Raw genomic sequence first — 9,289 nt, 5'->3', positions numbered from 1 at the left:
GACCCTAAGTGCTGAGATGCCTAATACAGTGGCCATATTCTCCTGCCCTGTGCAACTGTTAAAGGAAAAGGGAAACCCATGACACTTACTGAGGACAGTATGGCAGACTTTATTAAAAGGGGGGGGTACAGATGATGGGTGTAGGGACCACTACCATGGAGTGTTTCAGCGAGGACAGAGATTGGACTCAACCCTGAATACAGTCTGGGCAAGTGGGAATGTATAGCTAAGGAGCAGAGTGAGGGCAGTGGATGGAAAATCACTAAAAAGAAGCATCGGGGTTGGGGGTGGGGTGGTTCTGGGTAAACCAACCTAACAGGACTCTCGCTGATGGCAGGCCAGGGTGATTGGCTCTCACCTGGGGACTGTGGGGGATAAGAAACTTGATTAGATATTGAGGGTGGTCAGATATTGAGGGTGGAGATTCTGGTTAAGCTGACCTAGCAGGATTCTGTTTAAAACTGAACAATGCAGAGAGGAACATGGAAGTAGGCCTGGTTGAAAAGGTCAGAGTGGCCTGTGCAGAGTTTGACCAAGGACAGAGTCTATGTCACAGGCAAAGCTGTTCCCCATGCCAGCTGGGTGGGCAGGTTACCTGCAATGCCAGCCAGGGACTGTCAGACACCCTGTGCAGACTGGGACAAGAGGCTGGGCCTGGAGAAGAGCTTCCCTGATCCTGGGTCCATGTCAGAGCCAGAAGGACCCCAGACCTGCATTCCTCACTGAGCAATGGACGGCCTGGCCAGAATGTCTCAGCTGTATCCAGTGCCAGTGATGTCTCTTTCACTGTCCTCGTGAATAAATGCAGTTGTGTCATCACACAAAGTCCATTACTCCCCAGGATCTAAATGCCCAACAGTGATAGGAAGCCCGAAGCTCGTCCACACCTTGCCATGTGTCCAGCTATGTGGAAAGCGCTGGTGCCTGTGGGAAGTGGTGATATTTTCCCAAAACATTCTGGGGACAAAGAAAGTCTCTCTTTTGTCTCTCTGTCTCCTCTGTCTCTCTGCTTTATGGGGTTTACTAAGGTTTGTAAAGGCTAACATTGAGTAACTGTTGGACTTGAAAAGTCCTTGCTGAATGGCATAGGGCACAGATTCAAGAGAAATGGGGCCTTTCCCTGCTTGAGCTGTCACATCAAAAGGCAGCCCTGGGCCAGGTAACTAGTCTTCCATGTCCTTCTCATCTGTTCACAGGGCCTATAGGGCCTGCCCCATCTCATGCACAGAACCCCTATGAGTCATGTGTCACTTTGGGAAAATGCCAAGGAGTCAGAAAGGGGAAGGGGGAGAAACTAGGAAGGGAATTAGGTGATTTTTAGGGTCAGAGTCACAGCTTGTAAAACGTCTTCCATTTACATAAGGTCCCTGAGTTCCTCGTGCTTTATATAGGCTACCATGTTCAATTCTTACCACTTTTCCTCTGCCCTAGAGCACATTACTCCATTCCTAGATGAGGTTCAGAGAATGGCAGAGGTTTGCCCTAGGACACACAGCAAGTGAATGGCAAAGCTGGGAATTCAAGCCCAGGCTTATCTCAGTCTCAGACTCATGCTCATGATCTCCCTGTCCCACACTGTCTAGGTGGGCTTTACTTGAAGTGAGAGTCCTCTCCAGGCAACTTTGAAAACCCTGTGCCAGTGTGAGGTGTGAACTGCAGAGTCTGTGTAGTGGGAAGGAGGCTCGGCTCCTCCCACATTTTTTAAGCTTCTCTTGGTGGCAGATTCTGTGCTTGGTGCTGGGGACACAGACCTGCAGGCCCTGATCCCTGTCTGAGGAGCTCACTGCCTGCTGGGGCAAAGGGAGACAATCAGAAAATTGCTGCAAGAAGGGATGGCATTGCACTTCGAGAGTATCGGGTAGGGCTCCTGGTCCCACAGAGGGCCTGGTGGGACAAGACTTGAGTAGGAGGGGGACATAGCAGGGAAAGTAGTGAGGAGGGTAGAGGCTCCAGAGAGAGGCAGCATGCCCTGGGAGGGAAACACAGGCTGTCAAGGATCACCTGGGTCCCATGTTCTAGGCTGGAAAGCTGAGTCATGAGACTGCAGGTGGAGGCAGAACCAGAGGGCTTTGGATGCCTGGGCTTTCTAGAGTGGGCAGAGAATCAGAATCTCCTGGGAACTTTCGAAATGACAAATGTATAGGTTGCCTCCAAGACCAGCTGGGTGGGAATCTCTGGAGCAACCATGAAGTGCCTGAGAAGGCCTTGAGTGGTGGTGGATGCATCTGTGTTAAGTGAAGGATGACATGGGGAGATGGGCTTCAGAGGGATCATCTGGACATGTGTGAGCTGAACCTAGGGTGTCATGTGGTTAGAGACAGGAAGAAAAATCAGGCCCCAGCACTCCAGTCTACCTGAGTGTAGACAAGGCCAGAACTGGGGATGCTGCTGTAGGAATTGGTGATGGGATGTTCAGAGGAAACATGTACAAGCATGGACCCAGATTTGGAGCTTAATATCACCTCTGCTATTTCTTCATCCATGAGTTAATTTATATTACCTTCTAAATCTCAGTATCCTCAATTGTAAAATGGGGATACAAATGTCTCTTTGATGGGACTGTTGTTAGGAATGAATGAGGAAAATGTGTTTAAAGGGTGCAGCATGGTGCCTGGCATTCAGGAGCTGTTCAGCAGATGGTGGCTTGTGTTAGTACATTGATTAAACTTGGGTCTTTATCAGATTTCATCTTGGAGGTGTTGGTCTATGCACTGGAAGTTTTTCTCACTGGAATGCAGATGATAAATACAAGATGCATACACCACCACTCTCCCTCTCACCTCCCAGATGTTGTTAACCAATTAATGCCCTATTTCCTACTGAGCCCAGGCCTAGACAGAAACCTTCTCTCTGAAGCATCGTGGGAAAACATGGTCAGTCAATCAGACCTGAGATCTGGGACCTGGGACATTTGCCAACCCAGTATTAGACCTTTGGTAGACTTGTGTACTCGGTACCTGTCTCTGGTTCCTGGACCCATCTCCATCCTTTCATGCTCTCCTCTGTGCCATGGGGTTGGGGGCTGGAAGCCTGTAAGCTACATTTCCCAGATGACTTCTTGGCTGCCTTCCAGTTCAGTCCTGCCGAAGGGAGGCCCTGGCAGGAGACGGGAGGGCAGAGGAAGAGAGAAGCCATCTTTTTTCCCCCTTTATCTGTTGCCACCTCTGGCAGCTGTAAGAAGTTCCTTGTCTACCCCTGCCCCGGCGGCTGACCTGCTGACTGACTCCAGCAGCAGCAGGAGGAGCGTCCAGTGCTCCAGCAGCCTTGGCTACACTTCACTTATGGGCTCTGGCTTACACGCTGTCCACAGTTGTGAGGGTGCCTCATTCACTGCTGAGTGGTGGGGACAGTGGTTCCAACAGCACCAGCAGGGGCAATGTGTGCCCTCAGCCTGGGAGGCTTGGTGATCATCATCACGGTTCTGGCTACACTGTTTCCTTTTTTGCTTCTCCAGCTCTAGGAGTATAAACAACTCCCCACGGTTACTAGCATCTGGGTAACCTCAGCTTCTCCCTCCTAATTCTGCAGGCTTCCAACACTTTCATGACTGGTGCTCCATGTTACATTCCTGCTCTGTGCATCTGACTGGACTCTGAGTGGTATAACCAGTATAAACCATGGGCATAGAAGTCAGGCAGAATTGCCGGTAAGTCTGAACTCTGCTCCTTGCTTTTTGTAACACCCAGAAACTAAAGGCTCAAATAAGACAGAGGTCATTTTTGTTTCCCATAACTGCCCAAGTTCCAGGTCTGCAGACAGCTCTGCTCCATATGCTAATTTAGGGACCCACGTTCCTTCCATTTTGTTTCTCCCTACCTCCTTAGGCATTGTTCTCATTTGCATGATGAAGACTGGATTAAATCCTTCCAGGTTCAGGTTAGTACGAAGAGGGATGGGATTGTGGAGGCAAGCACCCAGTTATAAGGGCTTTGGTCTATATGTGACCCTACTCTTCTCCCATTGGGCCCTGCCTGACTGTAAGGGAGGCTGGGGTGTGTAGTATTACTATGCAGCCATGTGTCAGGCTGCAGTTCTATTACTGAAGATAAAAGGGAGAATGAATTTTGTTGGACCCATAGGCACCTCTGCCATACAAGCTTTGTGATGTGCACAACTCACTTATGATTCTTTCTTTGTAGGGTCGTGACCATGAGTAAATGATAATATGCATAAGGTTCTTACTACAGTTCCTGGTCCCAAGGAACCCTCAACCAAGGTGATATGCTCAAAGTCTACACTGGATCCGGGCCTGTTGGGTCAGGTGAATGTCAGCTCCAGGGGGGAGGACGGAGATGTACCTCCATCTGGTGTCACAGATAGTCATAGGTTCAGTGTTCAATGTGAGCCAAGAGCTGATGTCTCCTTTTGTCTATTTATGCATGAGCCTTTGTTAGCTGCTCTTCTGGTTTGTAGTTATAGTCTGCTTTCAAACTGGAGTTCAGGACAGGGAAATTACATCCTATGATGGAGCAGGTGGTGGGTGAGGATGGAGGCATTCCCCATCCATCACTGTGGATGGACCAGGGCTTAAAAGATGCGATCTATCTCTCCTTTTAAAGGGCTTCTATTCCCAGGCAGCCTGGAAATTGGGGGAACCTGGTCTCTGGAGCACTTACAGTAAGTTGCCACTTCCCAGGATGGCTTAAGAGTGGTTGCCATGACAGTAGATTTGTGCTACTTTCTTGATTTCAAAGGAAGCTGGGCTGCCCAAGAAAATGAGGGCACCTCCTTCTTGGAAGGTTGGGGGCCTTTGTTCCCTCCTTCCCCTCCCCCTCCAAGAATGCATAGGGCCTCATTATGCTGCTTCTGCCTTTCATGGTATAATTTGGATAACAAAAGAGAGGCACAAGATGGATGGGAGCCATTTCATTTCTTGGCATCATGGCCTGAGCATGAACTTGCTTCTCAGGCTCTGATTTAATTTGCTCAAGTGTAGGCTCACAAAGTCAAGTTTGATTCTATTCCTGTGGGTCAAATGGTTCTCTTTGGTCTCGTTTTTACAACTAACTAACTAACTGCTAACTTTCTCCCTCCCTGCCCTGCTTGTCCCTTCCCTCCTTCCCTACCCCTTCTGTTCCCCCCCTTAGTTCCTCCCTCCCTCCTTCTCCCTGCCTCCCTCTCTCCTTCCCTTCCTTCTACAAACATCCACTGAACACTTTCATGCTGAGACCTATTATGGCTGAGGTTACAGAGATACATAAATAAGACCATAAGGCTCAATCTGAAACTGTTCACCACCTGCATGTGACACAGACATGAAAAGATGCACTTAGGTTAAGAAGCTCTAAGTGCCATGAGGGAGGCAGGTATTTGCCTGGCTGCTGTGGAAGCCCAAAGGGAGAAGGGTCAAGGACACCTGAGGCAAGCTCAGAAGGAGCTATGAGCTGGGTCTGTCTCCAGTGGACTGAAAGGGAGAGTCTTTGGGGAAATACAGAGTGTCCAAGATTTGGGGAGTGGGGGCTTTAGGAGGTCAGGTTGGGAGGATATAGAGTAAGGCTGTGTAGTCTGGTGGGCTCCGACTGCCAGAGGCCTGACAGTTCAGCATAAGGCATCTGGGTGCTTTCTCCTGGTACTTGGGAACCACTGAAGGAGTTTGAGCAGAGGAGAGCTGTGATTAGATATGGTGGCCATGTGGAAGAGAGACTTAGAAGGCCAGCCTGGGAACCCAGGGGTGAGCTGGATGGTCCAAAGGTCCAGGGAAGACATGACAAAGAGGATAGAGGTGGCTGGGTACCAGGAGGGATGGAAGGTGTTCTCTTTCTCCCTCTGCTCCTGTATCCAAGAAACACCGAGCTTCTGTTCTGTATGAGGTCTGCACTGGACCCCTTACTCTAAAAGCATAGCATTTAACCCTTTCAATACTTGAGAGGAGGTAAAGATACCTCTCCTCATTTTAAAGGTGAAAAAACTGAGTCTTGCTGAGACTGAGAAAAATGATCACACAACCCATGAATGGCAGAATAACAATGTTATGCTGAGTCTTACCACATTAAGCCCTATTTACAGATGAGGAAACTGAGGTAAAGAGAGGTGATATACAGCCAGCATCACCAGCTATAAAATGATGGTGCTGGGATTCAGTCTGCTCATAACAGGTCAGTTGGCCTTCTCCATGCTTAGGGCTGGTGCTGACCATGCCCACACCTGGGCAACCATTACTGTGGGCTCCACTGGACCGTTTCCTCAGAGCCCCTGCAGATGGAGGTCAACTCTAGCACCTGGTTCTACTGCAGGTGGATAACTTTATAGGTTTTTCTCTGTCATGTTTGGAGCCCCTCTCCACATCTCAGAGGCCATCTCTGTGAGCGCAAGGCCCAGGCTTACTTCCTCCAGTCTGTCTCCTACAGGGTCTGGTCAAGTCCCAACCTTATGCATCACTTGGGGCTGGAGATGTCCAACATAACAGTGGACAGCTATTCCTTCATCAGTCAGCTGAGTGGGTAAGATGGACTCTGAGACCCTGAAAGCTGCCCTAGCCTGTATTTCTAAGGCTCCATGGTCTGAACAGCCATCCAGGGGTGAGCTCCTGCACCCCACCTCCAGGTGTGACTACATATTCCCTTTCAGGGAGTAGGATTTGCTTTTCTGATTTCCAGAGCAGCTCAACCAAGAGCAAAGGCAATCCTCAAATTTAAAACCCACACACGAGTTAAGAAATATATAATAAGTTTTGAAGTCAGATAGACTGAAAACTCCCAACTTTATTCTCTTTTTTTTTTTCAAAAGGGTTTAACTCTCTTGTTCCTTTCCATTTTCATATAAATTTATCCATAAAAATCTGTAAAACCATGCTGGGATTTTGATAGAAATTGTACCAAACATGTATAACAGTGTGGGGAGTATTGACTTCTTTACTTATATTAAGATTTCTAGAACATGAAAATGGCATATGTCTCCATTTATTTAGATCTTTGATTTCTTTCATCAGTATTTTTTATTTTTTAAAATACAACATCTATACATATTTTGTTAGATTTATACCTAAGCATTTCATTTTTGAGTCATTTTAAATAATATATTTAAAAATTTTTTTGTTCAAGTGTTCATTGTTAGACTCTAGAAATATAATTGATTTTTGTATGTTGATGTTCATTCCTGTGACTTTACTAAGCTTACTTATTAGTTCTAGGATTTTATTTTTGCAGATTCCTTGGGAATTTCTACAGAGATCATAATGTCACCTGCACATAGTGACTGTTTTAGTCCTTCCTTTTTGTTCTGTGTTCCTTTTCTTTCTTACCATATTGCAGGGGGCAGGACTTCCAGCACTATGTTGAGTAAGAGTGGTGACAGGGGCTGTATTTGCTTTGTTTCCAGTCTTAGGGAGAAAGCCTCAGTCCTTCACAACCAAGTACAATGGTAAGTTGTAGGTATTTTTGGTAGGTGCTCTTGATCATATTGAGGAAGTTCTCTTTTATTCCTAGGTGTCCGAGAAGTACTGTCATGAATTGAGGTTAAATTTTGCTGAATCAGTTTTCTGCACCAATTAAAATGCTAATGTGATTTTTCTTCTTAGTCTGTTAATATAATGGATGATGTTGATTGATTTTCAATATTTGAACTACCCTTGCATTCCTGGAATATATTCTACTTGGATATGCTATATTTCGTACATTGCTGTATTCTACTTGCTAATATTTTGTTAATTATTTTTGTCCATATTCAGTCTGTAGTTTTCCTTTATTGTACTGTTTTTTATTTTTACTTTTAGTATTGAGGTAACACTAACCTTATAAAATTAATTGGGAAGTGTTCCTTCCTCTTCTATTTTCAGAAAATATTGTATAGAATTAGTGTTCTTTAAATATTTGGTAGAATTCTCCAATGAGATTATATTGACCTAGAGATTTTTTAGGGGTAGAACTTAACTATGAATTCAATTTCTTTAGTAGTTATAGGCCTTTCAAAATATCTATTTCATATTGTATGAGTTATGGTAGTTTTTACTTTTTGAAGAATTGACCCATTTCATCAAATTGTCAAATTTATATAGAGAGAGTTGTTTGCAATATTTTTATTATCTTTTGATGTCTGCCAGGTCTTTAATGACATCTCCTGTCATTCCTTATATGAGTAATTTGTGTCTTTTCCCTTTTTTCTTGCTAGAGGTTTGTCAATTTTATTGAACTTTTCATCAATTTTTGTGGTATTTTGTTATGGTAACCCAAGCAGACTTATATACATGCTTTTTTAGCTCTATCCCACAAATTTTGATACATTGTATATTTATTTTCTTTCAGCTCAATATGTTTCTAAATTTCTATTGAGATTTCTATTTTTTTTAAAGATTTTATTTATTTGACAGAGACACACAGCGAGAGAGAGAACACAAGCAGGGGGAGTGGGAGAGGGAGAAGCAGGCTTCCTGCAGAGCAGGGAGTCCTATGGGTCTCGATCCCAGGACCCTGGGATCATGACCTGAGCTGAAGGCAGATGCTTAATGACTGAGCCACGCAGGCACCCTGAGATTTCTATTTTACCCATAACTTATTTAGGTGTCGCTTAGTTTCCAAGTGTTTGGGGACTTTTCTGTTATCTTTATGCTCTTTTATTTCTGTTCTTTTGATACTATTATAGTTAGAGAACACATAATATAGGATTTTAATCTTTGAGGTGTGTTTTATGACTCAAGATATGGTTTAGCTTGGTGTATGTTCCACGGGTGTTTGAAAAAATGTGTATTCTGTTTTTGCTGGTTGAAGGTTTTGGTAAATTTTGATTAGATCCTTTTGGTTGATGGTTTTGTTATGTTCTATTCCTTGCTGGTTTTGTCTCTTGTCTTTCTATTGTTGAGAGATGGGTGTTGAAGTCCCAACGTCAAAAATAAGGATTTATCTATTTCTTTTTAAAATTCTATCAATTTTGCTCCACATATTTTGTAGCTCTGTTGTTTGACGAGGATGCATTTAGGATTCCTATGTCTTTTTGGTGGATTGACCCTTTTATCATTATGTTACATCACTCTCTGTCTCTGCTAATTTTCTTTGCTCTGATGTTTACTTTATCTGGCTAATATAGTCATCATGCTTTCTTTTGATTAATATTTGTGTGGTATATCTTTTTATATCCTTTTAACACCAACCTCCCTATACCATTATAATTGTAGTGAATTACTGATTGGCAGCATAAAGTTGGGTTATCTTTTATCCCCTCTGAATTTAGAATATATACATTTAATATAATTATTTACGTTTTAGGGTTTAAGTCTGCTGTTTTAATTTTTGTTTTCCATTCTCTTTTTCATGTCTGTTTTCTTTTTATTTTTTTTCCTTGTGGGTTACTTCTTTTT

This window comes from Zalophus californianus, chromosome 3, assembly GCF_009762305.2.
Source record: "Zalophus californianus isolate mZalCal1 chromosome 3, mZalCal1.pri.v2, whole genome shotgun sequence".
NCBI lineage: Eukaryota > Metazoa > Chordata > Mammalia > Carnivora > Otariidae > Zalophus > Zalophus californianus.
The sequence above is the reverse complement of the archived record's forward strand: the minus strand, read 5'-3'. Positions refer to the sequence as shown.